Genomic DNA, 24,200 nt, shown 5'->3' with positions numbered 1-24,200 from the left:
GCGCTTACTGTGTGCAGAGCACTGTACTAAGCACTTGGGAAGAACAAGTTGGCAACATATAGAGACGGTCCCTACCCAACAGTGGGCTCACAGTCTAGAAGGGGGAGACAGAGAACAAAACAAAACATATTAACAAAATAAAATAAGTAGAATAAATATGTACAAGTAAATAAATAGAGTAATAAATATGTACAAACATATATACAGGTGCTGTGGGGAGGGGAGGAGGTAAGGCAGGGGGATGGAGAGGGGGAGGATGGGGAGAGGAAGGAGGGGGCTCAGTCTGGGAAGGCCTCCTGGAGGAGGTAAGCTCTCAGTAGGGCCTTGAAGGGAGGAAGAGAGCTAGCTTGGCGGATGTGCGGAGGGAGGGCATTCCAGTCCAGGGGGATGGCATGGGCCGGGCGTTGACGGCGGGACCAGCGAGAATGAGGCACGGTGAGGAGATTAGCGGCAGAGGAGCGGAGGGTGCGGGCTGGGCTGTAGAAGGAGAGAAGGGAGGTGAGGTAGGAGGGGGCGAGGTGATGGACAGCCTTGAAGCCCAGGGTGAGGAGTTTCTGCCTGATGCGTAGGTTGATTGGTAGCCACTGGAGATTTTTGAAGAGGGGAGTAACATGCCCAGAGCATTTCTGGACAAAGACAATCTGGGCAGCAGCATGAAGTATGGATTGAAGTTGGGCTTTAATACTAGAGAATAACTCCAGGGAATGTACCTCAAAAATGTATTTGTTCCACTGATATTCCAGAAATTTTTCCTAGCAAATTGGCAGTCAGCTAAGTCTGTGGTTTGTCCTGAGTGGATTTAATTTGCAATCGTGTCCCAGATATTTAGAAAAAGTTGGTCATGTTAATGCACATCTATATCCAGTTATGTTCGGAAATGATTGAGCAGGCTGAGAGGTCAACCCTCTCATCCTTCAAGATGGTTTTAATATCAAATTGCCTGAGCCCATCAAAATCTCTCAGAAGACCTGAGCACTCAGGTAGTCCCTGAAGGTTCAAACAATGCTCCTTGATGAAGAAAGGCAGGTTAGGCCAGTCTTGGATGGGAGAATTAATCCAGATTCAGACACAGTGGCTGGGGGGATGGTGGGGGCATAGTGATTCATATGAATGTGTGACACAAGTCACCAAATAGGTTTATGAATGAGCCACCCTGTGCCTGCATGTGTAGGATTTCAGGCATCATGAAGGAGCTCTACTGAGGCTGTAATTCATTCATTCCATCATAATTATTGAGAACTCACTGTGTGCAAAGCAGTGTTCTAAGTGCTTGGAAAGTACAATTCAGCAAGAGAGACAATCTCCACCCACAGTTGGGCTTACAGTCCAGAAGCAGGGGAGATAGATATCAAAACAAGTAAACAGGCAATTACATTCACACCACCTCTAATCATGCAGGGCCTGGGAGTCAGATGCTCATGGGTTCTATCCTGCCACTGCCACTTGTCTGCTATGTGGCCTAAGGCAGGTTAGTTCACTTCTCTGTACCTCAGTTACCTCATCTGTAAAATGGGGATAAAGACTGAGCCCTATGCAGAACAAGGACTGTGTCCAACCAGATTTGCTTGTATCCACCCTAGTACTTAATTCAGTGTTTGGCACATAGTAAGACTTTAACACCATAACTATTGTTATTATTAATATATGAAGGATAACACAAATGAGAATATAAGACCATCCGCATCACCTTTAGTGTCCAACCCACTGTCCATCCTGTCTCCCTCTATCCCCAAAAGGGGCACGAGGATGCTTGGAGAAACCATGTTATAGTTGCCCTCTTGGAAACAGATGAACATCAAACACCTCTAAATTTAGCTTCTACCTTCTTAACCCTCTCTAGAGCCCTTCCACTGGTATATCTCCAAACATTTATCAAAACTGAAGATATTTTTAGCTTGACAGCTTCCTGTGGGAATGAATACCATAATTCCACTTATTCTGGAAAGAAGTATTTGCTTTTGTTTGAAATTCCAATGCCTTAAGGCTTCATTCATTCATTCAATCATATTTATTTAGCACTCACTGTGCAGAGCACTGTACTAAACACTTGGAAAGTACAATTCGGCAACAGAGACAATCCCTGAATACCCTCCTCATTCTTGTGTAATGACTGTGTCAAGCACTGTTCTAAGCACTGGGAAAGATACAAAATAATCAGGCCAGACACAGTCCCTGGCCCACACAGAGTAGGAAGGAAAATAGGTACTGAATCCTCATTTTACAGTTGAAGTAACTGAGGCACAGGGAAGCTAAGTGACTCACCCAAGGTCACACAACAGGCACATGAGAAGCAGCATGGCCTAGTGGCAAGAGCATGGGCTTGGGATTCAGATGATGTGGATTCTAATCCCGGCTCTGCCACTTGTCTGCTGTGTGACCTTGGGCAAATAACTTCACTTCTCTGTGCCTCAGTTCTCTCATCTCTAAAATGGGGATTCAGACTGTGGGCCCCATTTGAGACAGAGATTATGTCCAATCTGATTAGCTTGTACCTACTGCAGTGCTTAGAACAGTGCTTGGCACATATACTGCTTAAAAAAATACCATAATTATTACATAGTGGACCTGGGAGTAAAAACCGGTCCTCTGATTCCCAGGCCTGTGCTTATTCCACTAGATCATGCTGCTCCTCCTTCCCTTGTACAGTGCTCTACCGAGAATCTGGGAAACTTCTCTGCCCACAGTGGTCACTTAATAAATACAATTGAATGAACGAATGAATTTTGTGGGATTTGGTATTCCCAAAATCTGTATTCACCCCATCTGGATTTCATAAAACATACATTTATTCTATTCCCTGATCAGCCTTCATTTTCCACACTAAAGTGTCCCAACCTTTTCTACCCATACTGAAACCTCCTCAAATGACAGTCATCCTGGGTGTCCTTCTCTGCCCCTTCTCCAGCCCAATTATGCCCAACCTTGGATTCTAGGTATGGCTATATCTAGAGAAGCAGCATGGCTCAGTGGAAAGAGTCCGGGCCAGGGAGTCAGAGGTCATGGGTTCTGATCCCAGCTCCGCCACTTGTCAGCTGTGTGCCTTTGGGCAAGTCACTTCACTTCTCTGTGCCTCAGTTACCTCATCTGTAAAATGGGGATTAAGATTGTGAGCCCCACGTGGGACAATCTGATCACTTTATAGCCCCCAGTGCTTAGAACAGTGCTTCACAAACAGTAAGCACTTAACAAATATCATCATTATTATTATACTGGGGTTTATACGGAGGCAGAACCATACTAAATCTGGTGTTCTATGTTCTGTTCCCTTCCTAGCAACTGGGTTTCCACTGCATTACAGGGCAAAGGGAAATAATGCAAATGAGTCCACCTGAAGGCTAACTGTGAATTAATCTGGGATTGCATGGAACACCATTTCCAGCATCCTGCCAATAGTCCCTTTCAGTCCCCTTGAAACATAATCAAAGTTTGGGGGTTTTTCTGCCCCACATAAGCAGCTTAATTTTTGTTTTCATTATTTGTTTAATTTAATTCCTTAGAAAAGCTGTGTCATAAGCCATCTGATGACTTCGTAAATGCAAAGGGCCAATGTTGTGGAACAGACAATCTAATGACACAGTGTTTAGTGTTCCCTAAAGCGGGAGACAGATGAAGAGAAACAGCAGACCGGCAACCTTAGCATAATTAAGACAAGCCTGAGTGCTTGCTATGGTGCCATTACATTAATCTCATATCAGTGGCACCTGGCTAAAATTTATGAGATATGTAAAAGAGGCCTTTCTGTCTGACCTTGATAAGGGAGAGTTATTTATCACGTGCGTGAACAGCCAAGAAGAAGGAATGAGAAAAATTAGAAATAAGTTGCAGGGGAGCGGGTACAGGCTAAGACCATTGGGCAAAGAGTATGTTTGGACTTGAAATTTCAGCAGACTGATTCCTCACACTCAGTATGATCATAAGGACCCTTTGGTCTCTCAACCTAACTTCTCTGTGCCTCATTTTCCTCATCTGTAAAATGGGGGTGAAAACTGTGATCCCCATGTGAGATAAGAACTGTGTCCAACCCAATTATGCTGTAACTGCCCCAGTGCTTAGTACAGGGTCTGGCATGTTGTGTGACCTTGGGCAAGTTACTTCACTTCTCTGGGCCTCAGTTACCTTATCTGTAAAATGGGGATTGAGAATGTGAGCCCCACATTGGACAGGGACTGTGTCCAGCATGATCTGCTTGTATCCACCCCAGAGCTTAGTACAGTGTCTGGCACACAGTAAGCACTTAACAAATACCATTATTATTAAATACCATAAAACCATAAAACTGTATGTTAAGAATGTAGAGAAAACTTAGAGAAATAAGATGAAGCTATAGCTAAACTGGAACCTAAATAAGTATAATTTTCTCATACACCCTATTCTCCTAGAATGTGAGGGTTGCCATCTCCACCCCAAGCAAAACTCACAGTAGCACTCATTTGTTCCAACCCCAAGGGCATGAGCCCAAGTTGGTTCTTCTGACACCACAGCACAACCTACCCAAACATTGACAGATTTGAGCACTTACCAGTTGCTAGCCAAAATACATGAAGAAAACATGTCAGAAGGGAGTGTTTTTTCCTAAAATAATAAAAAGCCAGAATTCTAAGAGCCTTTTCTTTTTGCAGATGTTTTCAAAAGTTTCTGTTCAAAAAAGCAGGTTGGATGGAACAAAAGAGTCCAATTTTGTGCCACTGTTGTATCAGAATAAAATGATTTGCTCCAATATGTGTTCTTCATGTTTTAAGGATCTTTTCTTCAGGTGATGGCTATTCAGGTCAATCACTCAGTAATATTTATCAAGCACTTAGTCTTTGCAGAGGATTTTACTATATATTAATGTCTGTCTAGACTAGACTTTAGCTCTAGACTTTAAGCTAGTTGTGGGCAGGGAATGTGCCTGTTTGTTATAGCCTATTCTCCCACGTGCTTAGTACAATGCTTTGCACACAGTAAGGGCTCAATTAATACAATTGGATGAATGAATGAATATTAAGCCTTGGGAATATTAAGCCTACTATAAAAGATAGTAGACATGACCCCTTCTCTCAAGGAGTGTATAATCTTAATGGAGGGGATGAGGAGAAAGGCATTATAAGAAAACACAGGTAAGGGGCAACAAAAGAGTGTGAAGATATGTACATAAGTGCAGTGTATGAGTATCCAAGTGCACAGGTGACCGGGCCCACATCCTCCCCCTGGCCTGGAATACCCTCCCTCCCCACATCCGCCAAGCTAGCTCTCTTCCTCCCTTCAAAGCCCTACTGAGAGCTCACCTCCTCCAGGAGGCCTTCCCAGACTGAGCCCCCTTTTTCCTCTCCTCCCCCCCAACCCTACCTTCTTCCCCTCCCCACAGCACCTGTATATATGTATGTACAGATTTATTACTCTATTTATTTTACTTGTACATATTTACTATTCTATTTATTTTGTTAATGACGTGCATCTAGCTTTCCTTCTATTTATTCTGATGACTTGACATCTGTCCACATGTTTTGTTTTGTTGTCTGTCTCCCCCTTCTAGACTGTGAGCCCGTTGTTGGGTAGGGACCATCTCTATATGTTGCCAACTTGCACTTCCCAACCACTTAGTACGGTGCTCTGCACACAGTGTTCAATAAATACGATTGAATGTATGAATGAACGAATGAATGGAAGTGTTGAAGTGGTAGTTGAGGGGGAATTAGGAAAGGAAGAAGATTAATTGATTAGGGAAAACCCTCTGGGGGGAGACATTACTTTAGAAGGACCTTGAAGGGGGGAAAGCATACTAGAGCCAGTTTGCTTATTGTACCCCGACCTCATCTATCTCAATGCCAATAAGCACTTAGTACAGTGCTAAGTGCTTAATACTGTGCTCGGCACACCGTATGTGCTCAATAAATATGACTGAATAAGCCCCTTTCCCAAGTCTCTTCCCTCTGGCCTGAAACTCCCTTACTCTCCATATATGCCAGACCACTATTTTCCCTACCTTCAAAGCCTTAAGATCAAGATCAAGTCACCTCCAAAAGGCCTTCCAGGCTTAAGGCCTCTTTTCCCTGGCTCCCTCTCCCTTTTGTGTCTATAGACTTGGATCTGTGAACTTAGGTCACTTGGTATTTGCTCCACAGCACTTATGTACTGTGAAGCAGAGAAGCTGCTTTGAGAAGCAGCATGGCTCAGTGGAAAGAGCCCAGGCTTGGGAGTCAGAGATCATGGGTTCAAATCCCGGCTCTGCCAACTGTCAGCTGTGTGACTTTGGGCAAGTCACTTCACTTCTCTGTGCTTCTGTTACCTCATCTGTATAATGGGGATTAAAACTGTGAGCCCCCAGTGGGACAACCTGATCACCTTGTAACCTTCCCAGCGCTGAAAACAGTGCTTTGCACATAGTAAGTTGTTAACAAATATTATTATTATTATGTACATATCTATAAATTATATATTATAAATTATTCATTTACATTAACATCTGTTCCCCTGGACTATAAACTTATTGTGGGCAGGGAACATGTCAATCAACTCTGTTGTATCACTCTCCCTATGGCTTAGTATAGTGCTCTGCATAGAGTGAGTGCTCAGTAAATAGCATTGACTGATTTATTGATGGTCTACCAGAGGTGAAGGGAAAGGGAGTTCCAGGAAGGGGAGAAAAACCAAGCAAGAGGTAAATGAGTAGGTTGCTTTGAGAGAAGTGAAGTATTTGGGCTGCACTGTAGTGGGAGAGGAGTGATGATAAGTAAGGGGACTTAAAGTAGGCTGTGAGCTTCTTGAGGGTGGGGTTCATGCATATCAAGTTCATTGTATTTTCTTTTCCTAAGCTCTTTGTTCAGTGTTCTGCCCATGGTAAGCGATCAATAAATCAGTGATTGATTATTTCTGATACTTGTTAAGTGCTTCCTGATAAAAGTTAGTCAGGTCAGACAGTCCATTGTTCCACATGGGGCTCATAGTCCCAGTAGGAAGGAGACAGATTTATTGATAAGAAGGAGAGTTGACTGAGTGACAGAGCCAATGGTCAGGAATTCCTACGTGATTTGTAAAGAAATGGGCAACCACTGAAGGTTTTGGAGGATTGGAGAAGCAGCATTGCCTAGGGGACAGAGTATTAGCATAGGAGTTATAGGACCTGAGTTCATCAATCGTATTTATTGAGCGCTTACTATGTGCAGAGCACTGTACTAAGCGCTTGGAAAGTACAATTCAGCAACCAAGGAGACAGCCCCTGCCCAACAACGAGCTCACAGTTCAGAAATTAATTCCAGTTCCACCACTCATCTACTGTGTGACCTTGGGCAAATCACTTAACTTCTCTGTGCCTCAGTTCCCACATCTCCAAAGTAGGGATGCCATGTCTGTTCTCTCTCCTACTTAGGCTGTGAGCCCCATGTAGGCCCTGATCTACTTGAACCCACCTCAGCACTAGGTACAGTGAGTGACACTTAGTAAGCACTTAAATATAGAGATTATAATTCTTTGTGCCTCGGTTCCCTCATGTGTAAAATGCGTATTAAATCCCTTGCCTTCCAATGTAGACTGTGAGCTCTGTGTGAGACAAGGATTGTGGGATTAAATTGTCTTGTACATATCCCAGTGCTTAGTACACTACTTGACATATAGTCAGCTAATAATAATAATAATGATAATAATAATAATACAGAGTTGTGTTTCCAAAAATGATACTGGGGATGGCAGAATGTTGGAGGTTTGAAGGTTGAATGCGAGGAGCTGATGCAGTAGTCGACATCAGTGTGATACTGCCATGAGGTCAATTCCCCCAAAACTATCCTTCAGTAAGTATACCAGTGAGCTGCTTAAAAGCAAGACACTCCTGTTTTCATTTAGTAGTGACAGAAGGAAAAGCCACTTTTACCAGAGCCTCTCAAAATACTGCAATAATTACACTATGTGAAAAGGTTCTGGTGCTTTGCTATTCCTCAAGAGAATAACAGCCCCTTTTAAAATTCAATTAGTTCTCACACTAATGCAGACACAAAAAATCTGCAATCAAAAAAATATCTGGTGAGATTCCAGATTTGTAGTCTGGATGGGTTTCAGGAATTGAGTGGGGGAGATAAGTGGACCTCAGGGAGCTTGGAGGCTTTTGGACATTTCCCATTGTGCCTGTATATTAACAGGTTTCTTCCTGAGGCAGGGATTTCCAAGTAGGCTTTTTCCCAGAATGAAATGCTACACAGTTGGCATGCATTTTTCACTTGTACATTTCCTGACTTCAGCCTGGCTGTCAAGGCAAAGTCTAAGAAGAGTAAGCAATGATTAAACAGAATTTTCCTTCTCAAATTGTGCATTTGAGACTTCCACTCCAGGGTAATCCTGGGCTGCAAAATACCTCTAAAAAATAATCCAGATCAAATTTTTTTCTAAACTTGATGCAAGTGCCTGATTAGCCATACTCTAAGCTCCTGGAGGGCAGAGATTGTGCCTACCTACTCTCTGAAGTGCTTAGTACAGTGCTCTACACATAGTACATGTTCATTAAATACCACTGAAGGTTTGATTACCCTCCAAACTGCATCTCACTTTCCTTATTCAAGATCTTTCTCAAATCCCCTCTCTGGCAGGAAACATTGGTTGGGAGAGGGGAGGGTTTTTACAGTCACAAGCCACTGGTTCGTACCAACCCGGACCTTCCTGGACCACGGTAGCCTCAGTGACACATAATAGAGTTCAAACCACACCTCTGATTACCAACGTTACCGTGGAAAGCTCTTACGTAGTTTTATCAGCACGCAAGGAGGGACACATACACACACACATTCACTTTCCTCCACTATGGGTCCAATACGAGTTTGTGGTCAAAGGAGCACATCCTGCCAAGGCTTCCTCTTTCTACTTCCAAAGACTGCAACTTCTGCTGCTTTCACCTTGCTTCCTTCTTGCTTCTGTCCCTCTGCATGCCTCCACACTACCTCCAGGTGCCCCACTTGTGATTCCTAACAACCACCTATTATTTGCCTTAGGTGTCACAACTGTGGCTCTACATAGCAGTCATTGATTGGTCCAGGCCCATTATTGGGTAGAACAGGGAGAGAAAGCCCCATCTCCCTCCATGCTCTGTCCCTGCAAGGTAAAGCCCCCGGCTCACATCATCCCCCTGGCCTGGAATGCCCTCCCTCCGCACATCCACCAAGCTAGCTCTCTTCCTCCCTACAAGGCCCTTCTGAGAGCTCACCTCCTCCAGGAGGCCTTCCCAGACTGAGCCCCCTCCTTCCTCTCCCCCTCCCCCCCTCCATCCCCCCCGCCTTACCTCCTTCCCCTCCCCACAGCACCTGTATATATGTATATATGTTTGTATGTATTTATTACTCTATTTTATTTGTACATATTTATTCTATTTATTTTATTTTGTTAATATGCTTTGTTTTGTTCTCTGTGTCCCCCGTTTAGACTGTGAGCCCACTGTTGGGTAGGGACCGTCTCTATATGTTGCCAACTTGTACTTCCCAAGTGCTTAGTACAGAGCTCTGCACACAGTAAGCACTCAATAAATACGATTGAATGAATGAATGAATAGAACCCAGGTGCTCTGATTTCCAGGCCCTCGCTCTAGGCCACGCTTCTTCTCAAATAATAGTGATAATAATAATGACAGTATTTATTAAGCGCTTACTTATTATAATTATGGTGTTTGTTAACTGCTTAACATATGCCAGGCACTGTATTAAATGCTGGGGTGGTTGCAAACAAATCGGGTTGGACACAGTCCCAGTCTCACATGGGGCTCACAGTCTTCCCCACAGCACTTGTATATATTTGTACAGATTTATTACTCTATTTTACTTGTACATATTTACTATTCTATTTATTTTGTTAATGATGTGCATATAGCTATAATTCTATTTGTTCTGATGATTTTGACACCCGTCTACATGTTTTGTTGTCTGTCTCCCCCTTCTAGACTGTGAGCCCACTGTTGGGTAGGGACCATCTATATGTCGCCAACTTGTACTTCCCAAGCACTTAGTACAGTGCTCTGCACACAGTAAGTGCTCAATAAATATGATTGAATGAATGAATGAATAAAGCCCATCAGTGGCTTCACCAGATTTTCCTTTGTTGTTGCTTGTGGGATCACAGTCATTAAATAAGGCAGCTTGTTGTGGGCTCACCACATTTACCTCTATAATGTCTAGGCTAGCGATTTCCCCCAGCCATATATCCTGAACAAGTCTGTTCAATAAAAAAATGGGGTCCTTAGAATAAAATTTCACTGTGGGTAGGGAACATCTTCTAGACTGTGAGCCCGTTATTGGGTAGGGACCGTCTCTATATGTTGCCGACTTGTACCTCCCAAGCTCTTAGTACAGTGCTCTGCACACAGTAAGTGCTCAATAAATATGATTGAATGAATGAACCAACTCTGTTTTATTGTACTCTCCCGAGTCCTTATTACAGTGCTCTGCACACAGTAAGCGCTCAATAAATGTGACCGATTGATTGATTCAGAAGAAACCTAGCCTACCCCTTGACCCTCACTTTTTGTAGGGTGGTTCTTATATTATCCTGGACTGGGCCGCCAATATTCCAATCAATCAAATCAAAGGTATTTATTTAGCACTTACTATGTACAGATCATTGTACTACATGTTCATTTAATAGTATTTGTTAAGCAATCACTATGTGTCAAACACTCTTCAAGCACTGGGGTAGGTACAAATAAATTAAGTTAGACACAGTCCCTATCCAGCATGGGGCTCACAGTCTAAGTAGGAGGGAGAACAGGTATTGAATCCCCATTTTACAGTTGACGACACTGAGGCACAGAGAACTCAATTGACTTGCCCAAGGTCACACATCAAGCAAGTGGCAGAGTCAGGATTAGAACCCAGGACCTTCTGACTTCCAGTTCCGTGCTTTTTCCACTAGGCCATGCTGCTTCTCCAAGCACTTGGGTGAGTACAGTCCAATACAGTACAGTACAGTACAATTGCAGAGCAGACTCAGATCAATCACCACTGATAGAGAAGCAATGTGGCTCAGTGGAAAGAGCCCGGGCTGGGGAGTCAGAGATCATGGGTTTGAATTCCGGCTCTGCCACTTGTCAGCTGTGTGACTTTGGGCAAGTCACTTTACTTCTCTGGACCTCAGTTCCCTCATTTGTAAAATGGGGATTAAGACTGTGAGCCCCACATGGGACAAGCTGATTACCTTGTATCTCCCCAGTGCTTAGAACAGTGCTCGGCACATAGTAAGCACTTAACAAATGCCATCATCATCATCATCATGACCAACATAGTGGTCTCTGTGCCTGAGTGCAGCACTTTCCACCGCAATCCCCATAGTAAGCGCTTAACAAATACCATTATTATTATTATTATTATTATTATTATTATCACTACTGAGGATATGCAAACTGTGGACAGATGTTGGATTCCCCAGTTTCCTGTGAGGGTTTCTGACCACCACACCCCTACAACCCCAGCTTCCCAAAGCCAAATTAGTAGGGAGCGTCTAGAAGCACAGAGTTCTGCTGGTCAGCCATTCTCTGACAGGAACAAGAATGAGCCTGTTCAACTGGAATATGAGCACCGGGGCAAAGAGGACCAGGCCCCATAACTGACTTTCTGCAACCCTTTGGAGGCCTAAGTAGGATTCTCGACCCAGTAACTCTAATGATGTTGAATAGGTGGGATCAGTGGTAGCCATTCATGCTTGTTTAATCAAATTCTCATTCATAAAAGCATCAGTATGTCCCTTGGGTGGCTGAAACTTCTTCACATCCCATTGCCCAATGGGAGTCCATCCACCCCCAAGATATTTTACTCCTATTTGCACTTGTTCTTCAGAGAGACTCTTCTCTATGGGAAGTTCTGTTCTTCGTATTGACAGTAATGCATGAAGGCACCCTGGGAATCTTTCTCCAAGGAGCGCTGTTGAACATGTCTTGTTAGATGAGGATTGTTTTTAACAGTTTGGGCTCAAACTGGCCCTTTTTGGGGTAGCTGGGGCATTATGAGCAGTGTAAATGTCGTGGGTAGAGAACATGTCTACCCAAATAATAATAATAAAATAATGGTATTGGCTAAGCTCTTACTACGTGTCAAGATCTGTTCTAAGCACTAGGGTAGATAGAAGCTAATCAGGTTGGACAGAGTCCCTGACCCTACATGGGGCTCACAATCTTAATATCCATTTCACAGATTAGGTAACTGAGGCATAGAGAAGTTAAGTGACTTTCCCAAGGTCACACAGCAGACAAGTGGCAGTGCAGGGATTAGAACTCAGGTCCCTTTGACTCCCAGATCCATCTTCTATCTCCTAGACCATGCTGCATCCCTGCTATTTTAACTCTGCTACTCAATATTGTATTCTCACAAACACTTAGTACAGTGCTCTGCACACAGTAAGTGCTCAGTAAATATGATTGATTGATTGTTGGCTTCTCTTTCTGGGCAGGTGTTCCAATGTCAAGCTAGTTTTGGGTATGGGGCTGGGGAGAACCTTCCTTGACAGAGGCTCTGAAAATGGCTCAAGAGATGGAAGCTAAAGCATTTTGGACCTAAAAGAAGACCTTTTTTAAGGATTCCTCAGAGGAAAAGACAGGAAGCCATAGCATTCACCCATCCGTGTTGCTCAAACAGACACATGGCCAAGAAACGTGGCTCAGTGGAAAGAGCCCAGGCTTGGGAGTCAGAGGTCAGGGTTCTAATCCCAGCTCCGCCACTTGTCAGCTGTGTGACTTTGGGCAAGTCAACTTCTCTGTGTCTCAGTTACCTCATCTGTAAAATGGGGCCTAAGACTGTGAGCCCCATGTGGGACAAACTGATTATCTTGTATTTCCCCCCAGTGCTTAGAACAGTGCTTGGCACATAGTAAGCATTTAACAAATACCATCATCATTATTATTCTTATTATTAAATCACCTTTATAAATGTGACCCGTCAACAACCGGTGTATTTTAAATCAAGACTTGAAAATCAATTCCCCCCTTTACTAGTCAAGACTGGAGGTCAGAGGTCTGGGTATCAGTAGCCACTGTTCGTCTCACTGCCTGATAACTTCAAAACCCCAATTCAAGGCCAGGAAGGTTAATGAAGAATGAACTGATTCATAAATAGACCCTTCACCCCACCAAGGCCATCATTAATTTTAAAATCAATAGACTAGATTGAATTTTTATCTATGAATCCTTTTCCATTTTTTAAGATTGAACTAAGGGCTCTCTGACTGCCTTTTCAATGGGTAATTACTGAACTTTGAGAACTTTGAACTTTATATTTTCCCTACATATTTATACCTTTGAGATGTGGGATATTTTCCATCAGGAACCAATCTTAAACAGTCCCTGCTGAAAAATGTAGTCTATCCTGAAACAAACTGCATCAGCACAGAATTTGAGAGGAGTATCAGACCCAGGATATGACAATGCCATAAAATGAAAATGTCCTCAACTAGGGCAAATTGAGGCTAGAACTCACTCAGCTGTTATTCATTCATTCATTCAATTGTATTTATTGAGCACTTACTGTGTGCAGAGCACTTTACTAAGTGCTTGGGAAGTACAATTTGGCAACATATAGAGATGGTCCCTACCCAACAATGGGCACACAGTCTAGAAGGGGGAGAAAGACAACAAAACAAAACAGGTAGACAGGTGTCAATACCATCAGAACAAATACAATTATAGTTATATACACAACATTAATAGAGTAATAAATATGTACAAATATATACAAGTGCTGTGGGGAGGGGAATTGGACAGGACAGAGGGAGGGAGGGGGAATATGGGGAGGGGAGGAGAAGGAGGAGGAGAGGAAAAAGCAAGGGGTTCAGTCTGGGAAGGCTTCCTGAAGGAGGTGAGCTCTCAGTAGGGCTTTGAAGGGAGGAAGGGTGCTACTTTAATGGATGTGTGGAGGGAGACCATTCCAGGCCAGAGGTATGACGTGGGCAAGGACAGGCAAGAACGAGGCAAAGTGAGGAGGTTAGTGGCAGAGGAGCGCAGTGAGTGAGCTGGGCTGTAGAAGGAGAGAAGGGAGGTGAGGGAGGAGGGGGCGAGGTGATGGAGAGCTTTGAAGCCAAGAGTGAGGAGTTTTTGCTTGATTTGAAGGTTGTTAGGCAACACTGGAGATTTTTGAGGATGGGAGTGACATGGCCAGAGTGCTTCTGTACAAAGATAATCAGGACAGGAGAGTGAAGTATAGACTGAAGCAGGGAGAGACAGGATGATGGGAGATGAGAAAGGAGGCTGATGCAATAATCCAGATGGGATAGGATGACAGATTGAACCAGCAAGGTAGCGGTTTGGCTGGAGAGGAAAGGGCAGATCTTGGTGATGTTGTGGAGGTGAGACCAGCTGGTTCTGGCAACAGATTGGATGTGTGGGGTGAATGAGAGAGCGAGGTCAATGATGACACCAAGGTTACGGGCTTGTGAGATGGGAAGGATGGTAATGTCAGCCACAGTGACGGGAAAGTCAGGGGCAGGACAGAGTTTGGGAGGGAAGATAAGGAGCTTCGTCTTGGACATATTGAGTTTTAGATGGTGGGCAGACTTCCAGGTAGAGATGTCCTGAAGGCAGGGGGAGATACGAGCCTGGAGGTTGGGAGAGAGAACAGGGGAGGAGATGTAGATTTAGGTGTCATCAGCATAGAGATGATAGTTGAAGCCATGAGAGTGAATGAGTTCACCAAGGGAGTGAGTATAGATGGAGAACAGAAGGGAACTGACCCTTGAGGAACCCCTACAGTAAGGGGATGGGAGGGGGAGGAGACAAAGGAGACTGAGAAAGAATGGCCAGAGGGATAAGAGGAGAACCAGGAGAGGACAGAGTCTGTGAAGCCAAGGTTGGATAGTGTGTTGAGGAGAAGGGGGTGGTCCACAGTGTCGAAGGCAGCTGAGAGGTCAAGAAGGATTAGGATAGAGTAGGAGCCATTGGAACTGGCAAGAAGGAGTTCACTGTTGACCTATGAGAGGCAATTTCAGTGTAGTGTAGGGAACGGAAGCCAGACTGGAGGGGGTTCTAGGAGTAAGTTGGAGTTGAGGAATTCATGGCAGTGAGTGTAGATGACTCGTTCTAGGAGTTTGGAAAGGAAGGGTGGGAGGGAGATAGGGTGATAATTAGAAGGGGTCAAGAAAGGGTTTTTATAAGATGGTCAAAAGAGGGTTTTTATAGGATGGTCAAGAGAGGGTTTTCAAAGGATGGGGGAGATGAGGGCATGTTTGAAAGCAGAGGGGAAGGAACCAGTGGAGAGTGAGAGGGTGAAGATGGAAGTCAAGGAGGGGAGGACAAAAGGAGTGAGAGTTTTCATAAGATGAGAGGGAATGGGGTCCGAAGCACAGGTGGATGTTATGCGAAGAAGGCAACGTTCAAGAACCCCTTTCCCAAGATACACCAACTTCTGAAAAGTGTGCTTTACTGCTCAATGCTCCCTTTCTGGGTTTCCAGCTACAAAATTGCTACTGATTTTAAGCTACCCTTCTTGGCCCCCTGTCTGAATCCTCTGTGCTTCGGTCTCACCTTTCCCACCTGTTTCTCCTTTCTCATGCTGTTCACCAAGCCTGGAATCTCATCAGTTCTGCACACAGTAAGTGCTCAATAAATATGACTGACTGAATGAATGGATGAATCAGCAGTCCACTGCTCTCCTCATTGTCAAAGGATTCCTAAAATTTTCCCTGCTCCAACAAGTCTTCCCTGATAGGTTTCCACACTCCAGGTCACACAAGCTCACCAGTCATCTCCAGCACTTATGTACTTATTTATAATCCATTCCCACAAATTCTGTCTATACTGGCATAGATAGTCCAGGGCATAGTCAACCCATGATACAGACCACCCTTGGGGAGGCAGCTGTTTGCTACTTATCCCATGCTAAAGCCAAACCGTGATATACACAACCCAGGGTCCACTACCTGCTCTTTGTTTGACCTTGGACAAGTCACTTAGCTTGTTAACATTAACAAGTCGCTGAACGTGAGAGATCACTGTACTCTTCCAAGTGCTTAATTCAGTGTTCTACACATAGTAAATGCTTAATAAATTAATCATACTTATTGACTGAGTTGGCATAGTGGATAAAGCATGGGCCTAGGAGTCAAAGGGTCATGGGTTCTAGCCCTGGCTCTGCCACCTGTTTGCAGTTTGACCTTGGGCAAGTCTTCTCACTTTCATTCATTCATTCCTTCAATTGTATTTATTGAGCACTTATTGTGTGCAGAGCACTGTACTAAGCACTTGGGAAGTACAAGTTGGGCCTCATTTGCCCCATCTGGAAAATGGGGATTGAGACTGGGAGCCCCAAGAGGGACAAAGACTGTGTCCAACATGATTTACCTGTGTCCACCCCAGCACTTAGTACAGTGCCTGGCACACAGTAAGCCCTTAACAAATACCACAGATGCTGTTATTATTACCACACTCTGATTGCCATCTCTTCACATGACACCTCAACTTCTCCCTGCAGAACTGTTCACTGCCCCTAAAGGGAGCCCATTGTTGGGTAGGTATTGTCTCTATCTGTTGCCAAATTGTACTTTCCAAGTGCTTAGTACAGTGCTCTGCACACAGTAAGCACTCAATAAATACGATTGAAAGAAAGAATCTTTACATCAGCTTCCTCAGGTGTACAGTGGGAACTTAAAAACTTTTCATCCTTCTCCTTAGACTATGAGCTCCACAAGAGAGAGAGACTGTGTCTGAGCTGATTATCCTGTATCTCCTTCTAGACTGTAAGCTCATTGAGGGCAGGGGGCATATCTACCAACTCTTTGCATCATACTCTCCCAAGTGCTTAGTACAGTGCTCTGAAAATAGTAAACACTTAATGAATTCCATTGACTGAATGATTGATCTACCCCAGTGCATAGTACTATGTGCTTGGCACATAGTAAGTGGTTAACATTTCCTCATTTCCCCTTCTTACACTGCCCTTGGACTTGGTTTTCTGCCCTTTCTCTACCCCTCCCTCAGTCCCAAAGCACTTAATTACATATCCATAATTTAGTTACGTGTATTAATATCTGTCTCCCCCTCTAGACTGCAACCTTATTGTGAGCAGGGAACATGTCTACTAACTCTGTTAGGTTGTACTCTTCCAAGTGCTTAGTACAGTGCTCTGCATGCAGTAAGTGCTCAATAAATATGATTGATTGATGAACAAATACCACAATTATTTTAATCATTGGTGATGGTGGTCTCAGTGGTCATGGCTAAAATAGCCCATAAACTTCACAAAATGTTCTTGTACGCGAGTGGAGAACAGGAGGACACTTCTTGCCCCCACGAATTGGAGGAAAGCAATCTTCCCCCAGGCAAGCACATTAAACCTGAAAATTGGAGCTTTAAAATAAAAACATCAGAAAGACAAAAGTAATTCCACAAGGTAGCACTCCCCATCAAGAGAATCCAAAATATATCAGTGTGACAGCGGTGCGTCTGATTCATGTTGACTAGGTAACGTGTCACATCTTCCCCAGAAACAAACTTCAAGGGGCAAAGAAGTGGTTTATTCAATCTGATTATTTTATAGTTTTCCCAGTGCTTCACATCAGAGCTTGGCACACGTCAGGCACTTAAAAACATAACATAAATAACCAACTAGGGCATTGTGACTGCTCTTATCTGCTGATAGATTATTTGCAGAATTTGACTATTTTTGATTTCTCCCAAATGCAGTATTTTGCTTCTGCTGCAGATCAGGTGTAAGCAATTCACTATCCCCACAATTTAGATATTGGAAGAAAAATGCTGTTCTGGGAGCCAGTTCAGCAGAGTGATGGTTGTGTGTGCAAAACTGTAACTGTTGAGGTGGTAGCTGGGAGAAGATATCCCAGGAACAAGAAAATTAACTGGGGAAAGTCTCCCAGAGGAGTGAAACCAATAAACCAATCAATTAACCAACATATTTGGTAGATATATTCTCTGCCCTTAAGTTGCCAGTAGGGCTTTTCTTTTTTATATGTGGTGTTTGTTAAGTGCTTACTATGTGCCAGGCACTATACTAAACACTGGGGTGGATACAAGCTAATAATAATAAATATTATGGTATTTGTTTGCACTTACTATGTGTCAAGCAATTTTCATATACTGGGGGTAGTTACAAGGTAATCAGTTTGGACACAGTCCATGTCTTACATGAAGCTCACAGTCTAAATCCCCATTTTGCAGTTGAGGTAACTGAGGCATGGAGAACTGAAGTGACTTGCACAAGGTCACACAGCAGACAAGTGGCAGAGCTGGGAATAGAACCCAAATCCTTCAGACACCCAGGCCCATGATCTATCCACTAGGCCACGCTGCTTCTCTAGCTGTGGACTGGTGGATTGGAAATGGAAGGACTTCAAGAGTGGAGGCCATGAACCAGGGGCTAGAGCTAAGAGAGATGAGAGTAGGGAAGTTTCTCTAGGGAGAGCCTAAATTTTGGCTTGGGCCCCCATCCGCAAAACAAGAGTTCAAGAGAGAGCCAGTGTCTAAAGGGAAGTCTCAGGATTTCCTTAGTAAGATTGTATTGTTTCACATCTTTCTCCGTCAAATGGAATCAAATCTCACGGAAGCCAGGATTTACATCCAGTGCCGTGGGAAGTGTGCTCTCTTGGAAAGATTTGAGATCAGTGGGAATTCAGCAATCACAACCTCAGGTTTCCATAATTCTTCATTTCTGCTCCTTAGGAAAGTACCATCAGGATAATAGGGACTGGCAATATGCACTTTCTCAGACCCATCGCTCAGCCTTTTCAAACCCCAGTTACATGAAGCTGTTTCCTCACTTACCTCGGTTCTGCTTAAATTGTTCAGTTAGCACAAAGTAACAGAAAAGAAATACAAAAGCAGTAGTGGAATACAAAAGCAGTTCTATTCCATTGTTGGAAAAGGTTGAACACAAATCCAATTTTTTATTCTAAGAACACAAAGGCAATGTGTTTGAATGTGTCAGGTGAATTTAAACCCAAAGATGCTCTAAATGAAAACAAGGAAAGTCACTAGAGTATTACATTTAGAATAAAAATATCAAAATAAAGGATTTGGGCTCCTCATGTAAAACTATATAAAATAGCAGACTGAAAGTCTAAAACAGTGGTAAATACAGAATTCACCCAGCAGTCAAGAAGTATATGTGATTTGCTCCCAAAAGACAAAGTGGAGTTAAAATTATCAGTGTGTTCAAGAGGGGTTTGGATAAATGAATTGTCCATATTGGAATCATAAGGGGACCTTTGGAGACCCCTCAGCCTCAAAATCTAAGGATGTAAGGGGAGAGGATCTCCTGGACATAAGGCTACAAAGAGCCAGGTATTGTGGTTCTCCTTGCAGCAAATAAAGGCTTGGCGCCTCCCCCTTCCTACCTCCTTTCACAGTAGCCTTACCGAGAGTTTTTCCTTTCCCATGCAGGAAAGACAGATGTCCATGTCTTGGAAGACTGTGCCAAAAACTCACTGAAGTCTGGCCCAGGGAGTTCGGAATGTCATCCAGAGAAACAGCATTCATTCACACCTACTTGGAACCTTTTTCTGGTAGGGCAGTGTCATTTCAACCTTACTAAGCTGTTCATTAAAAAGTACTGTAGAACTTTTTAACATGAACAACAATGGAATTTGTTAAGTGCTTACCACCTGGCAAGAACGATGCTAACTGGGACACAGTCCCTGTCTAACATGGGCTCACCATCTAGGTATGAGGGAAAACAGTTTTGAAATCCCATCTTATAGATTAGTAAATTGAGGCCTGGACAAGTTCAGAGATTTTCCCAAATCACACAACAGACAAGTGGCAGAGCCAGTATTAGAACACAGATCCTCTGACTCCCGGGGCAAAGCTTGTTCTATCAGGCCACACCTCCTCTCTCCTTTGTACAAACTGGAACCATTTTTCAGCCTAGATGAGTCACTCTCCCACATGGGGTTCAAACTCTTAGGGGGAGTAAATGAAGGCTGCTGCTGCTGCTGCTGCTACAACCATCACCATGGTAGGTATGATAGTATAGAAGTCTTCATCATGGACAAAATAGTGTGTTCTTATACAGGCAAAGTCTGCCACTCATTCATGGACGAAATAAGAGCCAGTACCCAGGATCAGAGGGAAGGTAGCCATTGCTTATATTTGTGCTGCTTCCTCTCGGGTGATGACCTAGACCAACCTGGCTTGCTCTAATGTTGGTTACACTATCTCTCCTGACACTACTACTTCTCCCCTGTAGTCCCAGCAACAATAGTCCCAGGAGAAGCCATTTCATCTGGGACAGTAAAGCATGGCCTAGTGGAAAGAGCACAGACTTGGAAGTCAGAGGACCAGGGTTCTCACTCTGGCTCTGCCACTTCCTTCCAGCATGAGAGTCACTTCTCTTTGTCTCGGTTACCTCATCTGTGAATTGGGATGAAATGCCTGTTTTCCCTGCTTCTTAGATTTTGAACTCCATGTGGACAGGGACTGTAACTTCCCTCCCTTCTAGACTGTGAGCCCATTGTTGCATAGGGACTGTCTATATATGTGGCCAATTTGTACTTCCCAAGCACTTAGTTAAGTGCTCAACAAATACAATTGAATGAATGAATCATTGCATAGTATCTACTGCAGTGCTTAGTGCAGAGTTTGGCATATAATAAGTGCTTAACAAATACCACAATTATAATTGTTGATAATGGTGACCTCAGAGGTCATTGCTAAAATAAAAGGGTAGGCCCTTTCCAGGACTTTCCCTTATCTCCCTTTATCTTCTTTCCTCATCTTTTCCCTCCCATTGACCCTTTCCCTTCCCTGACAATGAAACAAGAAATTCATCTTTAATTAGAAAATATAATTTACAGTATCAATGTTTAGGCTAATTTGGATTTGAAAAGAAAGCACACTTTAAATTGCATTAAACTTGATTCTGAAAATCAAATTCCCCTTCTTGAATATAGCAAGCAGGAATCTTTGTCTACATGTTGGTTTAAAGAAAGTAAAAACAGGGAAGATCACACGGTGAAATAACTGTCCAAACAATCCTTGTCTTCATTTCATCATTTCCCCACCTATTTATCAAACACATTTTCTTGAATTTCATCAGCTTTGGCAATATTCTTTTTGGTTAAGTTTATCTTTTGGACAAATTTCAATACATATGTATATGTGCATATATATACAAATAGTGTGTAGGTATATCTGCAATATACATATGTAGTCATAATATGTACATCATAAGCTCTAAATTTATATATTATAAATTTGGAACTTCTGGAATATTGTATGTACAATACATGGTATAATTATATGTGTATATTACATACTTAGTACAGTGCTAAGCACTTAGCACAGTGCTCTGCACACAGTAAGCTCTCAATAAATACGATTGAATGAATACTCATACACGATATATGTATATATTGAAGTTAGCCCAAAAGATGAAATGAGTCTAAAGAATATTGCCAAAGCTGATGATATTTAGAACTTTAGAATTAAATATATTTGTATGTATAGATAGAAATTTATACATGCATATGTAAATACACATAAATAATTAGATTCTCTGGAAAAGGCAGATAGCATTGAAGTGTCCCCATGGGATATAACGGACAGCAAGTGAGAATATTGAAATAGCAAATGACTAACAAGAATTACCACTTACACATAAAAGAGGTCAACAAAGTTACACTCCAGTTTATAACAATCAAAAGGTTCAGCTAAAGATGTGATTTTTCTCATGGGATGAACTTCATCAGGCTTTCTGATTGAATAACCTTTTATATTTCCTTTTCAACACAGAACAATCCTTGTACCCCTCCCATTTTTACTTTTTTGCTTTCTTCTTTGGTTCTGTTCACTCCCAAACCTGTCTAAACCCTCTGTCTAATTAGTTCTTGATGGACTAGAGGCCCTGTTTCCACCAGCATTTAATTCTCCCGTCAGTCCCATTTACAGTACTGCATGTTGCATTGTCTTTCATCAGCCTAATTTTGTTTGAGTGAATGTAAATCCCATTAAGCAGTCAACTATTAGGTTGTGGCATATAATGCCAAAAGCTTCTTTATTTGCGAGAGTGAACATAAGAACTGATTCATAAATGATTTCTGGGGCATTCCAATTTGTGGCCTATTTAAAATATTCAAAATGCTTTCAGTTTTCGACAAGATCTTGACCTGTTCTTAATCTCATACATTCCACACACAAACACTATCTATCAAAATTTGCCAATAGGGAAACATGTTCTCTTCAATATGGGTGATTGTGAGATATGGGGATATGAAGTGATTTTCCTGAGTTTTGTTTCCTCCCCCTGGGCTATTTAAAATGATGATCTGCATAGATTTATAGACTGAGAAAGTGATTTATTCATTTGCAATTTCACCTGGAATGCCTGTTTTTATGCCTGCATTGTGCCCCATGTCCATGTCTTCAAAAATGCTTATGGCCGGGCTGCTGCTCACTGTCTGATTCAGAGTTGTTAAAGACAGAGCAGCCAGCTGCTGCTGGGTATGTCGGTGGATTGTCGGACAGTCAGTTAGTCATTCAGTCGTATTTACTGAGCACTTACTGTGTGCAGAGCGCTGTACTAAGCACTTGGGAGAGCACAATATAACCAACACATTCCCTGCCCACAATGAGCTTGAGGGAGAGACTGTAATGAATGTGCACTGTGTATGCTGAAGTGACAAAAATGGTATTTGTTCCTTGTACTAATTTTACCGGTGTATCCAAGCAATGTTACTGGCTTTATTCTGCAGGATAAGGAAATCAACAATAATGGCAATGGTGTTGATAATAAATACATAGAAATCCAAGTGTGTGCAGTTACTAATAGGCTTTTCTTTGGCTCTAATGCAAATGAACACATAAACATTCAGGTAATTGAATCTTATGGTTTTGGTTCTTTTATGTGGATAAAAGATTAACTCTGGGCATTAGAAATTAATCAACAGGCTCTAGTAAATCTTTTGAGTCAGCAATCACCTATATTTACAATTTTGAAGTGGTTACTGTGTAATTGCAAAAGCCCTGAATACACAAGACTAAAATCCCCAGTGGTGGGGGGTAGGGGGGAAAGAGGAAGAAGGGAGCGGGTGAAATGACAATTTCCTTGTATGGCAGACTGCTAATTTCTCTGTTACATAAGCTTTCATTGTGGACCGTGACTGAATATGAGTTGATTATATTAATTTTCTTATATATTCTTATATTTCTACATTGTACATAGCAATAAACACATTTAAAATAATATTTTCCTTCTCATTAATCTCATCATCCCAAAAACCTCTTTTGTTCTTCTACATTTCATTGCTCTCATCAGAATTTATGTACTTGTGTAGTTATTTGCATATCTAAGTATTTATTTGGCAATTTTATCCTGACTTACAATTCTGATAGCTGCTTGCTCTCTCTCCCGATATCCTATTTGAATACAGGTTTTTTCACTAATTACCTCTCCTGCAATAGATTGTAAACTCTGTGAGTCAGGAGATGTGTATTTTGCTTCTGCTGTAGTTTCCCAATTGTTTAGTACCATGTTTTGCAGTCAATCAATCCATCAATCATATTTATTGAGTGCTTACTGTGCATACACAGTAGTCCCCTAAGCACTTTAGAGAGTACAGTATAACAGAATTTGCAGATTTGTTTAATGTTTAAATTTGTTTAATGTTTAAATCAGATTGTTTAATGATCAGACATGTTCCCTGATCACAACGAGCTTACAGTATAGAGTCGTTGCACTCTGAAGATGCTCAATAACTATCATTAATTAATTGATTCTCTCCCTCCCTCTAGGCTCATATCTCCTCCTGCCTAAAGGGCATCTCCATCTGGAAGTCTGCCCGCCATCTAAAACTCAATATGTCGAAGACTGAGCTCCTTATCTTCCCTCCCAAACCCTGTCCTCTCCCTGACTTTCCCATCACTGTAGATGGCACTACCATCCTTCTCGTCACACAAGCCCACAACCTTGGAGTCATCCTTGACTCTGCTCTCTTATTCACTCCACACATACAATCCGTCACCAAAATCTGCCAGTCTCACCTCCACAACATCGCCAAGATCCACACTTTCCTCTCCATCCAAACAGCTACCTTGCTGGTTCACTCTCTCATCCTATCCTGACTAGATTACTGCATCAGCCCCCTTTCTGATCTCCCATCCTCCTGCCTCTCCCTGCTTCAGTCTATACTTCACTCTGCTGCACAGATTATCTTTGTACAGAAATGCTCTGGGCATGTCACTCCCCTCCTCAAAAATCGCTAGTGGTTGCCTATCAACCTACAAATCAAGCAAAAACTCCTCACTCTTGGCTTTAAGGCTCTCC

The 24,200-nt window shown here is 42.7% G+C and overlaps 1 protein-coding gene across 2 annotated transcripts in view; it reads right to left on the bottom strand.

Annotated features, from left to right (window-relative positions):
* ERBB4 (erb-b2 receptor tyrosine kinase 4) overlaps positions 1-24,200 on the bottom strand; it is a 1,221,345-nt gene that overhangs the window by 899,390 nt on the left and 297,755 nt on the right. The window lies entirely within an intron of this gene.

This window comes from Tachyglossus aculeatus, chromosome 7 (assembly GCF_015852505.1).
Source record: "Tachyglossus aculeatus isolate mTacAcu1 chromosome 7, mTacAcu1.pri, whole genome shotgun sequence".
Lineage (NCBI taxonomy): Eukaryota > Metazoa > Chordata > Mammalia > Monotremata > Tachyglossidae > Tachyglossus > Tachyglossus aculeatus.
Note: the sequence above shows the minus strand (reverse complement) of the source record. Positions and strands in the feature narration are given on the sequence as shown.